Here is a 16,744-nt window from a genome sequence, read left to right as displayed (position 1 = left end):
TACTCTATTTTTAACTTGTGGTAAGTTATTCTCTACTAATTTGGTCACAAACAGATGTGGATACGATTCACTACTTGTCTTGAGGCCGCTATTAATAATGAAACATTTCTCGAATCTGGAATAAAAATCGCTAGTGTCTTCGTCTTGTTTCTGTTTGCAGGCTGAGATTGCATCCCAGTCTTCCTTTTTAGTTGTCAATAACCTTGGCAGGACCTGTACTAATAATTCTGGTAAAGCTTTAGCTTTTTCCCCAAGACCAGTGCCAGGGATTCGCGTATTTTCTCCGTTTTCTAATTCTGCCCAATCAATCTTTTTCTCTCCCACCTCCCATTCTTTTTCTTTAAGTTTTTCGTAAATGCCGGCTGGCAACAGTACCTTTAACATTTTAAGGATATCGGGATACGTATACTCCCCCATGCGGAGCATGTCTTTTAATTCACGGTGAAACCCTGCTGGATCTTTATCATGACAGGGCACTAATTTTTTCATTTCCAATAATTCCATTTTGGTCAAGGGTGTGTACACGAATACTCGTTGAAGCGCACCCCCGTCTGTCCGGACGGAATGAACTTCTCGTAAGGGATCCTGTCTGTCTAAGTAAAAGGTTTTCCTTACTGGGGGTGGAACAGGAACGAAATGTGGAGTCAGAAAAGTTCTGTATTTGTGTCGCTGTTCTAGAATGACATTAATCAAATCGGTACCTAGGCCTCTCCATCTACTTAGGAGTAACTCTTCCAATATATTATATAGGGGACCTGGATCAGAATGCTGACTTTCGTACAGTGTAATAAGATGTTGTATCATGTACATGCCAGCTAATCGCTGTTCGTCTGGGGAAAGATTAAAAAATGTTTGCGCTACTGAATCGTCTTTATATACGCTAGTATTGCCAGCCCATTGGACTGCTGACCGGGCTAGTTCCTGTTCATGCATGGTACTAAGTTCACTGTAACCTCTTCGTTGTTGCAGTACTTGATCAGTGGCTTGGAATAGATGTTCAAGAGAACATTGTTCTGGTATGGGAGGAAGAAAACGTTTCTTGCATTCTAGGCGTATGGGTTTGTCAAAGGGTCTCGCCCTACCTACGTACGCTATTCTATCTGCACTCCCAGTTTCTATATCATCGTCTTCTGAGACTTCATCATCCGCTTTCTCGGCTTCTCTCGCTGCTTTTTCCCTGGCATGTATGTCTAGAATTTCTTTACGAATCTTTCTATACATGGATTCTATACAACCTTGTTTACTATGTTTTCCGTCAGCTATGTTGTCACTCCATTTTATCAGAACTTTCATCTCTTCTTGATCTTTACCTGGCTGGTCTTGTTCCCTTATCAAACAATTTATCAGAAACTGTAAGATCATATTTTGAATCTCCACCTTCCTGTGTGCCATGGCCTCGTGAATACTTTCTGGTTTCTCTCCTGTTCTAATAAGGTGATATATGTTGTCTAGATGTTCTCTCATGTCTGGTAAAATAGTCAAATAGTTCGTAACACGTCGTATACGTATTGAATATAGTATCATCTGGTCTTCGCCTGGTACTGGATCATATCTGCAATCAGTAAGGTACTGTTTAAGGGCTGCGTATGTAGTTACTTTTGGCGTGCGTTGTAATGCTGCTTCTCTGAGTGTGGTTCGTTTTACTTGAGGCGGGGTGATAGGGGGACCTCCTACTGCTCCCCCTGAAGTGGGATCGTCAGCTATTACTGGCTGTGCTGTTACTGGTGGTAATGTAGCTGGTAAAGTAGGTGTAGGTAATATAGGTTGGCCCTGGGTTACAGGTGTATTAAAAGGATTGCTAGGACCAGTGGCAGGAGCAGTAGCAGGAGAGACAGTGGGGGGAATCGTGTCTTGAACAGGGTTGTGAGGATGAATATTTGGAGGAGGAGTTCTGTTTGCATATTCTGGGACAGTGTCATCTAAGTAAGAAGAAAGGAAAATTTCCGCTGCGGTCTGTTTATGACGAAGTTTAGTCGGGGCCAATGGTGGCAGTAAATTACTGGATACTTCCGGGGTGGCCTTAGGTAGGCCCTCGGCAAGAAGGGGATACATGCCTTTCATAAGGGCATTTCTTTGTCTGTCTAATTGTTCTGCTCTAACTCGTTCACCTTCTTCTAGTTGTTCTCTTTCTTGGGCTTTTTCTGATGATTCTCGAAAACAGCGGCATATTTGTACTTACTTGAACGTGAACACAATAAACACAGTAATGAATAGCAAACAATCATTCATACCACGACATTAAACACATTAAAACATTTCAGACTGATACTACCTGGTACATAGAAAAACATAAACTCTGAAAATCTCGAGAAACAATACTAGAATACTGAATCACTAGATGCACTGCTAAAACAGTACAGACATACCGGTCCCATAAAGAGACACGTCATACCGTATCCACGTAAGTGAACACGTCTGGACCGGGTCTGTGTACCCAGACCCGTCTTGACCGGGCACAAATTAATGAACCCGTCTAGATGCGTTCCCAACAACGGTACTCACCGGGAAGCAAAACTGAAGGCCTCGGAAACTGGACTGGACTGGACTGGACTGCTACGGCGTCTGGCTGCTACCACGCAACTACGCATGCGCTTCGGAACAGGTGGGCCTCCAGATACCTCGGACCTTGCTCTCTCGGCTTGGGCTCTGGTCGGGACTCTCCGCATTCCTCACCGCCTCGTCTGGAAGCCGGACCGCAGTCTCCGTCTCCTCCATGGGCCTGAGGGAGTTAGCAGGAAAACCCGCAGGTGTGCACAGAAGTCCGTCATGGCTGTAGAAGGGGTCAGGGGCCTGCGTTACATCGCCGGCGCGTGGGGAAGGGGAGGGGTTCCTATTCGGGCGCCAGATTATGTGGTAAATAAAATTACCGGGACTATTTTTCTATACATTAAATGACATTAAGGATAGCTCAATAAAATGAGAGGCAGAGTCCGTGATATCTGAGTCATACGGGCTTTAATTAAGTGTCTCGAGACCCTGGACATCGGGTTCCATCACCACTAAGGTTCAGGAAGGGATATTCAACATTTTATTAACACACATTATATATAGTAAAACTGTGTAATTGAAATGAATACAGTAGGTGTAACAAGTGAAAAGAGAAGAGATAAGAACACATGGGTGTAAAAGAGGGCATGTACAGGGGCGTACACGGAGGTGTGTACTGGAAACGTCACAGAAGTGTCATAGGTGGGTGGATGCATAGAGAGATTCTGCAGGGTCAGCAGAAACCTTTACCCTGTGTGCGTGCGCAACTGAGCATGACATGTTACTGGGGAGAGCTGGGGGGCTTGACTTTAGCACTAGTAGAGGAGTCTTGGTGTCTGGGATGTCAGAACGACCTGCACCTAAAGCATATCTGATATCTTATGTTTGGAGGATGTGTTGTCTGAAGTAAAAGGTCTCTCGGGCAGAGGCCGTTCAATACTGAATGCTAGTGCGTGCATACGTGTCTTGGAGCAATGCGCGGGGGCCATGGGCCTACCATGGTAATGGGTTCGGTAAATCACTTGCAAGGAGACAGGAAAACCGGGCCCTTTGCTCTGCAGCCGGGAATATGTTTACCTATTTCACAAGACTGGAATGTGTTTTTGCGGAGGCTGAGCAGATAACTGTAGGCAAAATACTGTCTTGGCAGGCAGGCCAGCCCGAGCCGGGCACCGCTTCGCTGGGCAGGAAGTAAGGCAGAGGTCAGGGATGCATACCTAAACTGCAGCTTTCAGAGACAGAAGAGACTCGGAGCCTCAATTAAGGGCCTGGCTCGGCTGAGCCAGAAAAACGTGGAAAACGTGTGCTTCGCGTTATTCAAAAGTGCACCATATAAATGCATTGGAAACGTAGGCTTTGAGGCTGAATTATCATTTCATTCATGGAGGGCCTGGTAGATGACATGTTAACGTTGGACGCAAATGCAATTGCGTCTTCATTTTGGCCATGGAGGGAGAATGCATGGATGTCATGCACATACACTGAACGTTGGGGTACACGATAGGGGACATACTTAGCCATATAAAATTCAATTTTCCTCAGGTTTACCATTTAGACTTCGTACTGATCACAAACCTTTAGTTCATTTGTTTAAGGGGGGCAAAGGTTTAGAAGGGAGTGTTACTCCGAGGATATCAAGGTGGATTTTATCAGTTTTAGAGTACAATTTTGAAGTGGAATACATGAAGGGATTGAAGAATATAGTAGCGGATTGCTTGTCAAGAATACCTGTTGTTGTGAGTGATATTGAGTCTGAAGTTGATGTTGAGGAAGTGAGATATACTGAAGAACAAGCTTTTGGGTTGGAGCAATGGGATGCTGCAATGTTGGAAGATGAAGTATTGGAAAGAGTTATGTTTTCTATTTCTAATGGATGGGATGCGCAATTGTGCCATGATTTACGGTTTAAAGGTTTCATTAATGTTGCAGAAGAGTTAAGTTTAAGAGAAGGGAAACTGTGGAGGAGAGACAAATTAGTACCACCGAAGAATCTTAGATCTAAAATTCTCATCATGGCACACGAAGGTCATTTGGGGAGAAATATGACTAAGCGACGTGTACGTCAGTCATTCTGGTGGCCTAGTTTAGATAATGAGGTTGAAGCAGTTGTCAAAGATTGTTATGCTTGTGCTGCTAGTGACAAGACCAAAGTTTTACATCAACCTCCTATTTCTTCTGTGAAGTTTCCTGAGCGTCCTTGGGAAAGGTTGGCTTTAGATTTCATTGGTCCTATTTCCAAGTTGGGAACAAATTGCAAATTCCTAATGGTTTTGGTGGATTACCACTCCAAGTGGTTTGTGGTTGAGACATCTGAGAGTATTACAACTGAAAAAATAATTAAGTTTCTTGAGAAGGTTTTCTTGAATGAGGGGATTCCAAAGGTCTTGGTGTTAGACAATAGTCCGCAATTAATTTCTAGGAAAATGGTGGAGTTCCTGTGTGGGAAAGGGATTAAACATGAAAGAGTTGCTTTATTTAGGCCACAAGCCAATGGCTTAGTTGAGAGGATTAATCGCCTGATCTTGGACAATATACAACTTTCTTTGTGCAATGGTTTGTCCTGGTCTGAAGAATTGAAGAAGCTGATGTGGTCTTATAGGGTAACACCACATTCCATGACTGGAGTGTCACCTTTCATTTCTCTTAAAGGAAGGGAACCAGGTTTGAAAGAAGTACCAGGGTGGTTGAAAGACAGGGAATGCGTATGGGTGAATCGTGATGAGGTTGGAGATCAAGTGCTTAACAAACAAATCATTGCTGCCAAACATTATGATCACTTAAAAGGTGTCAAATTTCCTAACATAAAATCTGGTGATTGGGTTGTAGTGAGACGTGGAGGTTTCATTGTCAAGGGTGATAGCAAGTTCTCTAAACCTGTTCAGGTGAAGGAAGTGAAGAAGAATGTGGTGATTCTGTGTGATGGGACTACTTGGAGTTTTGGAAATGTATCTAAGTGTTTTTCTCCTTGTAGTTAAATTGATTTTCACTCATCTTTCTGTTCTGTATAATAGTTTCCTTCAAGTTTTTGTTGTGGGATATATAAGGGGGAAGGTGTGTAGAGACGACAAATGTGGAATGTTAATGGTTGCCTAGCAGCTTAGAATGTTATCTCTTGAGAGATGAAACTGAGCTGTGAAGCAGGCTGTGGATGAGCTGGAGGTTCCTGTACCTACTCTTCAATAAAAACTACAATTTTAATATTTTCTTGGACTCATCTTTACACATAGTCTATACAGGTTTAAAGCAGTCCATGGCCTAAGGCCTACTTTACTCCATGATTATTTGAGCACCAACTGGATAATTACAGTTCTGCAAGGAGAATGCCTGACTGAATTTAAAATAGGTTCATTTTTAGCACAGTGCATAGATAAGCACATTCTGCAGAATAGCTCAGTAAAATATGGAATCAGCAATCACAAAGACTTTGCTGGAAGTGAAAGGATATAGACCTGGAAATACAAGCTATAAAAGACAAGTTTGCTGATGCATAGAAGAGTGCATACCTAATCTATAGAGATTTGATGCAGTCCGTGCCCTAAGGCCTACTTTGCACCATGAGTCCTTGGACACTAGCTGAATGATTACAGTTCTGCAAGAAGAGTATCTCAAAACATTTTTAATTTTTAATCATAAATTTATTCTTGTAACTTTTCATAATTTAATAGAGCTTCTAACATGATTTCATCTGATATTTCACTTTCTTGATTATCAATTTCAAAAGTCATATCATGAAACTCAATGTCCTCTAATGCTTGCACAAAATCATCATCCAATGTTTCATCTAAGAAATCGCAGCTGATATCTGCATCAATATGTTCATCTTCATTCTCGATACCCATGAAAGGTTTATTTAGCTCCTCTATGAGAGTGTTAGAAATTTCGAAACTGTCAACTATATTGTTCTGTTCCATAATGAACTTTTTAATGTTGTTGTTTCTTGCTGAAAAATATAAACACTTCATTTTATCATTTTTCCTAGTAAATAATACAAAACTAGCTTTATCAACTATTTTGCCCTTTAAAAAATATTATGCAAATAGCATTCTCAACTATTTTATGGGATTATATCCATAAAATTGCTTATATTAATTTTTTGTTATAAAATGTTCTTACATTTTCAAACCACTCACACCTTCTCACTATAGGAAAAAACTAAGGCTATTATAATAAAATGCAGTACTAAAAAAAGTACAATATATCTATTCACCTTACCAGTTCCAAAGTAGTAGATGTGTTGTAGTAAAATGCAAATAATATAGGTACACTCAGAATATATATTTTTTTATTGCTTCAAATGTGTTTAAAAGATACAAACCATCTTTACATATTTATGTTCTCCATCCATGTTATCTTACGTTAGCTTTGTAGAAGTACATCCCATCAATCATTTTTAACAATTACTTATACTTACCTTCAAAATAATAAAAAAAAATATATTATAAATTAGCATCTGTAGAAGACAAAAACATATATAGTTACAATTCATCTTTTACAACACAAAATAATTTGTAAAGCATTTTATTTGCCGTTTTTGCTGTTCTCAGAATATATTGAATTTCACTAGAAACAGTGAGTTCAATAGTACTCATCACATAACAGCGGGCAAACAAAAGACAATCAAGAAGATTATCTTTAAAAAAAACACTCTCAGTAACAATCTAAAAAATAGAAATAAAACATATGTCAAATGTTTTTTTCAAAGACTAATTTCTTACGTAACTATAAGGTATGTCAAACAATCTTAAAATAACAAAACACTATCATTAATTTTCTTCCATTATAAAGATTGTTACTTACAAATATATGCTGACAAAACATACAACAAAAAGTCCTTAATGGTCTCAGATACTTTCTCTCATGGCCAAATAGTATGTGTGAAATTCTTAGTTTGAAAGTTGTTCGATAGTAACCCTGAGCATCTGCCTTCCAGCCTTCTGATCCAAAACCACTGACATCATTTGCACCATCCCCCAGTGCTCATCCCTCAGCCCGACGCTATTCAACATCTCCATGGCCACCCACACATAAGTGGCCCGCCATCACAACCTCAACATCATCTCCTACGCCAACAACACCCAGCTCATCCTCTTCCTCACCAAGGAGCCACATACCCCAAAAAACAACCTCCACAACGCAATTAAGGACATCACCAACTGGATAAGGAGCAGCTCTCTAAACCTGATCTCACACAACATGAAGGTACTCATCCTCAGACCCACCCCCTCAGCTTCAGATGACTCCTGCTGGCCAACTACACTGTGCCACAAAACACAAAGAGAGTTGCTCGCTCTCAACCCCAAAGGGAATGGAGCACCAGAATACGTTCAGTAAAAAAGGATTTATCCCTTAGGGTAAGAACTGTACCTTTAAGTCACACCAACATACAGAACCATTAACTATTCAGTTGCAACCACAACTCTTGATGAACTACAGTGAAACACTTGCAAAAAACAAAACAATTGTATGACAGATTGTATCCAAAAATCCTCTGTTTATTCTAAAAAAAAATTAAAAACACATACTGTTAAGATGAAATTACATATATATAAAATCAATTTCTAAAAAACATTACACTTCTTACAGTAGTATAGGAGAAATCACAAATAAAGATAATCAAATCTGTCTTGTACTTAGTTAATTTAGAAACATTTGGTACAAAATTAAGTTTGGAACTAATTCCTTATCCCCTCATCACTCCAAATTTACCTTGAATTGAAGCGTCGACACGTTTAGGCAGTATTACATTCTTGTAACCACCTTCTTCAGGACAATTTAATATAACTTCTCCTTTTTTTCAGCACGACCTAATACAAAAATAAAACATTCATTTATCCAGTGTAAGTACACAGTTACATTAACCATCAATTACAAAACCTCTATTAAAAAAAACAACCGCTGTTATGGTCAAAAGCATATACTAAAATCCGATATAAATATGGTACACAAATACATTCATCTTGGACCTTGTTCATATATATATTTTTCACTCAGGGCTTTCAGCTAAATATTCAATTTCTTGTACAGATTTAAGTACTCGGTTTCGAGTTGCAGCAGACCTAAACTCACCCAAATGATTCTTCTAGATTTGGAGTATAGACTTGCAGATGATAAATGATCTGAGCATTCATACGCTCCGATTGCTAGATGAGATAACATCTTCAAACTGTAAGTATATAATTTCTTACTTAAACTCTTCTCGTGAGAAATCTCTTCCCACATTTCCTTCAATTCTGTCTTTTCTGATTTCGTTATGCACGATGTTACATATCGAGCAACAGCAATGGAATTGTCCGCAACATATTGAATATCCATATTAGCATTCCACATGGATAAAATGACTGGGTTATAGTCATTTATATATTTAGATTCTTAATTTCTTATTAAGTTATAGATATTTTTTGGAGACTTTCTTGTGATAGTATGTCGCAAAGATCACATAAAACTGTTGACTCTTCCTTTCGATATTACAGGTCGTGGAAATGCAAAACGGCATTTGGTGTAGAATTTGTCCTTAGATTTGTACTTTCGACGACAGTATTTCCCACAACGATGGCTTTGGAATCTTAAGACTTGTCTCAAGTCCTTATCTTGTGTACTTTTGGGTACATCACATGTAACATATTCTTCAATAAAAGACAACACAGTATCATCTGAGTTTGTTCCAAATTTCGGAGCGTCTTTGATCCATATCAGCATATGTATGTGAGGAGCACCTCTTGCTTGATACTCCTTTCTCCAAAAGAAGTCCAGAACCTCTCCAAGAGGAGGATTTTTTTTATTGGTGATAAAAGGCATCATAGTTTCAAATCTATGATTGAAATATCTGCATACATTAACTGGATCCAAAGAGCACAATTCTCCAGGTGTATTGTATTCAATATTTAGTATATTTGGATTTGCTTCTCGAAGAAATTGAAGTAAATCATCCCAAGCATATTCAGCACAGCTTAGAATAAGGAACTATGTAGGAGTTCCTAAGTACCTTAGCATACATTTATATTCTCCATGACTACGGTATCAGTACTCATTAGTACCACACTGACATGCCATGAGATTAATTAGCTGAGATTCCAAAACATTACCATACTGGTATACTTTATCCATAAATTCCTTTGCCGAAACATTTTGCAGATGTACAGATGTTTTCAAAATATGATTTACTGCATAAGAAAGTCCAGACAAATCGCTCTCAAACAAAAGATGAAACAAATACGGAATACATTGTTGAAATCTTGGACCTTCTGCATACAATCTAAATGTCCGGTATTCAGATGCAGGAATCTGCACTGGTCGATCATCATATCGTCCTCCTTTTCCTGTGGGAAACAAGTGAGGGAAACAACGAGCTTCCAAACTTTTATCCCATATACTAATGGGACTTCTCTTTGCTTCTTTCATTGGAATAACCCTATAGTATTCCCCATCACTTCTTTAGAATGCAGTGGATCTCGTAGATTTCTTCAGTTCTGGACACATCCACTTTTTTAATTTGTCCAGTAGAAGAGTCAGTATCTTCTTCTACACTTTGCCTTTTTCACTTTCCTAACATCCACTAATTCCTGCCAGATTTTCTTACTCTTAGTAGGAATGGCATTAGCAAGAATAACTAAAGGTTCATATTCTACATTTTCTACACCAATTGTTTCAATATTTTTCTTTAAATCTAGTGACAAATATACAACTCTTCCCTTTAACCCTCTTTGTAAATCTGAAGGAGGCAATTTCCCTGTCTTAGGCTCCATATGAACAATAGCCTGAAAAGGATGCACACATTGAATAAGAATAGACTCATAAGTATTAAAATCCAACAGTTCAGAAGGAATATTTACCAACTCAAAATTATTATGCACAGCTCTAGCAGGCATTTTATTCTCGTCTAACTTGTTATAACAATATTTACAAATACGCTGATCATAACCCAAATCAAAACAATTCTCTACCAACAAATAAGTTGCAAATTCCATTCACTCCTTATTATTTTTCTTTTTTCACATTTTGAAAACAGATCAACAGTCCTGGTCTGATTTTTATAATGAGTACGTTGACAACAAATACAAGAATAATTTGGTGTTTCACCGGAAATCACCTTGAACTTTGAAATTTCTTGCTCAAATGTTTCTGACCTACAATGTTGTACATTCTCTTCCACATTTCCTTCTATTAACCTATGTATTTCTGCACTGTGTTCCTCAGGACCAAAGTAACTAACCTGAATTTTATCACACACATTCGTTACATCTGTTACAGATCCACGCAAAAGAGCACTGTTCAACTTTTTTAACATTAGTGCTGGACTTTTTGCATATTACAACGTTCTCACTAATTTCCTCATTTCAGTATGATGTACTGCTAACATCCTGAAATGGTGAAAAATACTTCAACATATTTTTTTAGAAATACAAGCTAGAGAATGACCTTGCAAACCAGTAATTTCTCCCACTTCTTAATCTTTTGTTTAACACTTTTCTTAGTATAGTTACGAAAGAAATTGCGTAAAAAATCAATAGATTTCTGCCATACATTACAAATACTACTGCAATTCCAAGTGTACACTGGACCTTTAGGACGTCTCCCTAAAATTGAATCGGCTAACACCTCTTCTACATTTCTAGGAACAATTTTCTCTTTCTCAATAGGACAACCATTTTTAACCTGATAAGCATGACCAGTAGTGTCAACTGCATGCAACAAATCATTACTCTGAAAATAACACTCTTCATTAAAACAAAGGCTCAGAACTTGAACTATGTTTCCATTCACCCAACAAAACCGCAGAAAAATTACTTAATTACTCTTCTCCACTTACTTTTTGGCCTTCATTAAATGGATTGGCTTATCTAGTGCTCGAATTCTATTGATGACTAAAACAAAATGTTTTTTTTTTCAATTCAAAAGCTTTCTCAACTACTTTTTCAATGCATTTCTTTTTCTTATAAAATACAGTTTTTTTTACAACTCTTTACTACTTTAGTCAAATTAGTCAATACTCTATTATAGAACATCTTCTACCCTATTTTCCTCCTTTTGCTATACACGTTTTTTCAACAGATGATTTTCCATGGTTCTTCTCTTTCCTCTTAGATGCATATACAGTAATACTATTTTTGTCTTTTTGCACACTATTTTTAGTTTTTAACAATTTTCGCAAAAAAGTCTTAGTTTTCTTACCAGGACTTTTTTCTTTTTATTAACACATTCTTGTTCAGGTAAATCTTGTAGATGACTTCTCTTTAAATAAACTGCTTTCTTTTGTTCTTTCCTCTTTTCAATTTTTGTAGGCATGATTTTTTTTCAGTGTTGATCAAAGCAATCTACTATAAAAAATATATATCACTTTAGAAAAATAAATATATGAAATACACTAATACATTACTTATAAGAAGAGAAGGGAAATTATCACAACAAACGTGGGACTATGAAAATAGAAAGAGTTATAACAAGAGAAAGAGGACTATGAGACAACAAGAAATGTAAATAAAAAAAAGAATATTAACAGACACTGCAGTATAAAGGCATGAAGAGACTATGGAAAGACTGGAAGGTATGAAGAGATAAGAAGGAGTATGAGGACAAAGGTGGCAGTATGATGAGAGAACGGACAGTATAAGAAGAAAGAAATAGACTGTGAGGACACATGGGAGCAGTATAATAAGACAGACAAGAACTATATACAGAAAACAAGAAACATGTGAAAACTGGCACTAGTATAAGGACAAAAAAATATATAAGGAAAGAAGAGTGAATATAACAAGAGACAGAAGAGTACCAAAGGAGAGTAGGGATAATGCGAGAAAAAGTGGTGCATAAGAAGAAAAAGGGTGTACAAAAACAGAGGAAATAATATGAGGACAAAGGAAGGAGAATAAACAGATAGTATATAGATGAGAGAAATGTGACAATAAGAAAAGAAAAGAATATCAGGACAGAGTCAGAAGTATAAGAAAAGAGACGAGAAGTGTGAGCAGAGAGAGGAGAGTATGAGAAGAAAAACAAAAATAAGAGAAAAGAATGTAAAGTATGTGCAAAGAAGAGCGAGAATAAGGAGAAAGGGAGAATATAAGGAAAAAAGAGTATATATGAGAAAAGAAGAAGGAATATAAAGAGAGACAGAGACAGAAATGTGGAGAAAGAAAGAAATATAAGAGAAGACTGAGTGTATAAGGAGAGAGAGAGTACTATGAGGAGACAGTAAAAACTATGATGACAGGGATGAATATTAAGAGAGGAGAGATTATGAAGAGTAGAGGAACTATGCAAAAAAAAGTGAAATATGAAGAGAAAAGAGAAGTATAAGGAGAGAGAGAGAAATATAAGAAAAAGGAGGTAGTATAATCAGAGAGGAAGGAGTAAGAGGATAGAAGAGGGAGTAGAATAAGAGAGTGTTCAAAATATGAAAAAAGGGCAAATATAATTCCTTAATGTACACAGAGAGACAGTGTGATATTAGACAAAACAATATGACACCATGCATATTACTATTTACTACTATATCCTAAGAAGTATGAAGAAGACAGAGAAGGGAGTATAAAGAGAAGGGGGAACATTAGGAGACAGAGGAGACAATGAGTACAGAGAGGGAGTAAGAGGACCGGAGGGACTATGAGAACAAACAGCACTATAAGGAAAGACAAGTGAGAATAAGGAAAGAGGGGAAATATCAGAAGAGAGGGATGTATGACGTTACAACGCATACCATTACAACTACCTACCATTACAACGCGACCATTACAACGCATACCATTACAACGCATAGCGCTTAGAGGTGCTGGATAGTGGTAAGTATAATTTACTATTCCAACTCCAGTCCCCGTGGACACTAGGGAGGGTGTTGGATAGTAAATTAAACGTATTCCCTATCCTAGAGCGCCCCCCAGCGCAATGCGTTGTAATGGTATGCGTTGTAAAAGTTGCGTTGTAATAGTAGGTAGTTGTAAAAGTTGCGTTGTAACAGGTGTATACCGTATAATTCCTTGTCACAGACACTAAGTGTGATTCTAGACAAAATATTTAAAACCATACATTTTTCCAAAACACATTTACTACACTAAAACATTTAAGTGACTGAACACATTCCACGTATATAAGTACTACATTTCAGTGGACAGCCCTGACTCATTTTGCAAACACATTACCAATTTGCTGCATAATGTTTTGCCAACATTACATCCAAAAATGTGACACAATAGAACAAGAAAGAGGCCCAAAAGGCTTGTAAATCTGCCAAAGAGTGTATGCAGTAGTCTATATATACTGACTAGGGAATTGTTAAGAGGGAGGTATGATGAGAGAGGGGGAATTAAGAGGTCAGAGGAGGGAGCATAAAAAGACGTAGGAGCATTAGGAGACAGAGGAGACAATGAGGACAGAGGGGGAATAAAAGGACAGGAGGAACTATGAGAACAAGCAGCACTATGAGGAAAGACAAGTGAGAATAAGGAAAGAGTGGACATATCAGCAGAGAGGGGACACTATGAGCAGAGAGAGGTAGACTGTGAGGAGAGACAGGAGAGATTATTGAGACAGGGGCAAATATAATTCCTTAATGTACACAGACACTCAGTGTGATTCTTGAAAAAATATTTAAAACCATACATTTTACCAAAACACATTTACTACACTAAAATGATTAAGTAACTGAACACATTACATGTATATAACTACTACATTTCAGTGGACAGCCCTGACTCATTTTGCAAATACATTTCCAATTTGCTGCATTATTTTTTGCCAACATTACATCCAAAAATGTGACACAATAGAACAAGAAAGAGGCCCATAGGGCTTGTAAAACTGCCCAAGAGTGTATGCAGCACTCTCCTTATACTGACTGGAGGATTGTTAAGAGGGAGGTATGATGAGAGAGGGAGGATTAAGAGGTCAGAGGAGGGAGCATAAAAAGAAGGGGGAGCATTAGGAGACAGAGGAGACATAAAGTACAGAGGGAGAATAAGAGGACAGGGGGAACTATGAGAACAAGCAGCACTATGAGGAAAGACAAGTGAGAATAAGGAAAGATTGGTAATATCAGAAGAGAGGGGACACTATAAGCAGAGAGAGGTAGACTGTGAGGAGAGACAGGTGAGACTATTGAAAAAGGGGCAACTATAATTCCTTAATGTACACAGAGACTCAGTGTGATTCTAGACAAAATATTTAAAACCATACATTTTTCAAAAAAACATTTACTACACTAAAATGTTTAAGTGACTGAACACATTCCACGTGTATAAGTACTACATTTCAGTAGATAGCCCTGACTCATTTGCTGCATTATTTTTTGCCAACATTGCATCCAAAAATGTGACAAAATAGAACAAGAAAGAAGCCCAAGGGACTTGTAAATCTGCCAAAGAGTGTATGCAGCAGTCAATGTATACTGACTACAAAATTGTACATTTGGAACACAAGCCTAATTCTAAAAAACAACACTATTAACTACTCTATAACTAAAAAAGTGACTGCACTCATTCTACATTTTTTAGTACTGCACTTTATTACACAAAGGTGACTCACTAAACACATTAACTTACCTCATGCTTTTATCACAATATTTATCCGAATACAGACAAACCCAGTATCTGATTCTACAAACTTTATAAGGATATACACATTACTCTTACTAAAAATAAAATGCACCACATACATTCCCTTACAAGTTATCAACTCACCTCTCAAACTGATTGGTAGATTAAGAAGAAAGCCACTCACACAATAGATAGTCTAATACAGAATGTCTCTCTGCTTATGTGCTTGCAGCAGAACCAAGAAATGGCACATTTTCCCTTTCAATTTACACATAGATACACATTAACAACAAATAAAATTCCTTCACACAATAATTCAAAACCAAACACACATTTCTATTGCTTCAACATTTCAAACCTTTCCAACTGACATAACTTTCCACCCTACCCCCAACAGATCATGCAAAAGTGAACTGTTAACAGAGGTCAAAAGTTCAGCACTCTATGAAACACTGCTCCTCAACAAGTTTAAACTATGCATAAGTACTAACTTATAGGTACCAATAAAGATAAAAGGTCTCATTAGAACCAACCAACACATAAACATATAAACTTGATAGATATATGGAAAATATGTTTTTTAAATGGATTTTTCCTTGCTGCGGAACGCTCACGGGACGATTTACAGACTTCGCACGGTACATCGTACGCACGAACATGGTACGTGCACGGTAAATCTATGGAATTTTTTTTACGGTGTTACTAATTTTTTATAATCCCCTGGGACCCCATCCCCAGGGGCTAAAATATAACGTTGGGGACCGTGGGGGATCCCCAAAGCCCCCACGGTCCCAGCCTTCTCCCTGCGTCCTTCGGGAGCCGGCATTGCTTTTCATCAGAGTGAGCAGCTAACATGGTGCTCTCTCCGATGAAAAGCAATCTGCTTTCCTATTTGAAAGAGAGAGCAGATCTCCGCGAGGCTCCCACCCTACCATAGCAAACAGCAGTGTCCCAGGGGTAGGCACCCCGGGACTGTGCAGGATCCAGCCCTGGGGAGGTGGCGGTCCCCAGGGCCATCAAAGGCTCCAGGAGGGGGGCCACGTGACCCCACTCCCAACATTAAAAAGCCCCAGGGTTGGTGGTCCCCGGGGCTGGGGGGTCCGTCACAGATCCACCTATATTCAATATTAGAGCCCCGGGGGTGGCAGTCCCCGGGGCTGGGGTGGGTGCCATGAGCCCCCTGCATTCTTTTCAAAAACGCCCGGGGTGGCAGTCCCCAGGGCAGGGGGGCCCCTCTGGGACCCCCATTACATTAAAAAATTGCCCCCGGGGGCTAATTAGGAATACAGTGAACTTCAGTTATTTTTTGCTTTTACACCGCGTACGCGTACCATATGTGTACCCCATGATTTTTTATAAATTTGGGGGGACTTGGGGGTCCTTGTGGAACCCCCTGAGCAAGCCTATGGGGTCAGGGTATTTCTACCCTGCCCCCTTTGCGTGTTTCACATGTTTGTTTCACAGCTTTCTTGTGCCTCGATTCTACTGAGGCACAATATGGCTGCCTACACTTCCTGGTTTGGTGTGTTGACAGACAGTTGACAGCCATTGACCATGCAACTCGTGCTCGTAATGGTACGCGTACTGTCCTCAGACGGTACGCGTACGGTAAAACTTCGCAAATATATCTATGATTTTACTTTTGATTTTCTCAGGAACTACTGAATGGATTTACACTATTTAAGAGAAATGGTGATCTGTGACCCGAACTCTACCTCTCTGCCAAATGTGGT

This window comes from Lissotriton vulgaris, chromosome 3_1, assembly GCF_964263255.1.
Source record: "Lissotriton vulgaris chromosome 3_1, aLisVul1.2, whole genome shotgun sequence".
Classification (NCBI taxonomy): domain Eukaryota; kingdom Metazoa; phylum Chordata; class Amphibia; order Caudata; family Salamandridae; genus Lissotriton; species Lissotriton vulgaris.
The sequence above is the reverse complement of the archived record's forward strand: the minus strand, read 5'-3'. Positions refer to the sequence as shown.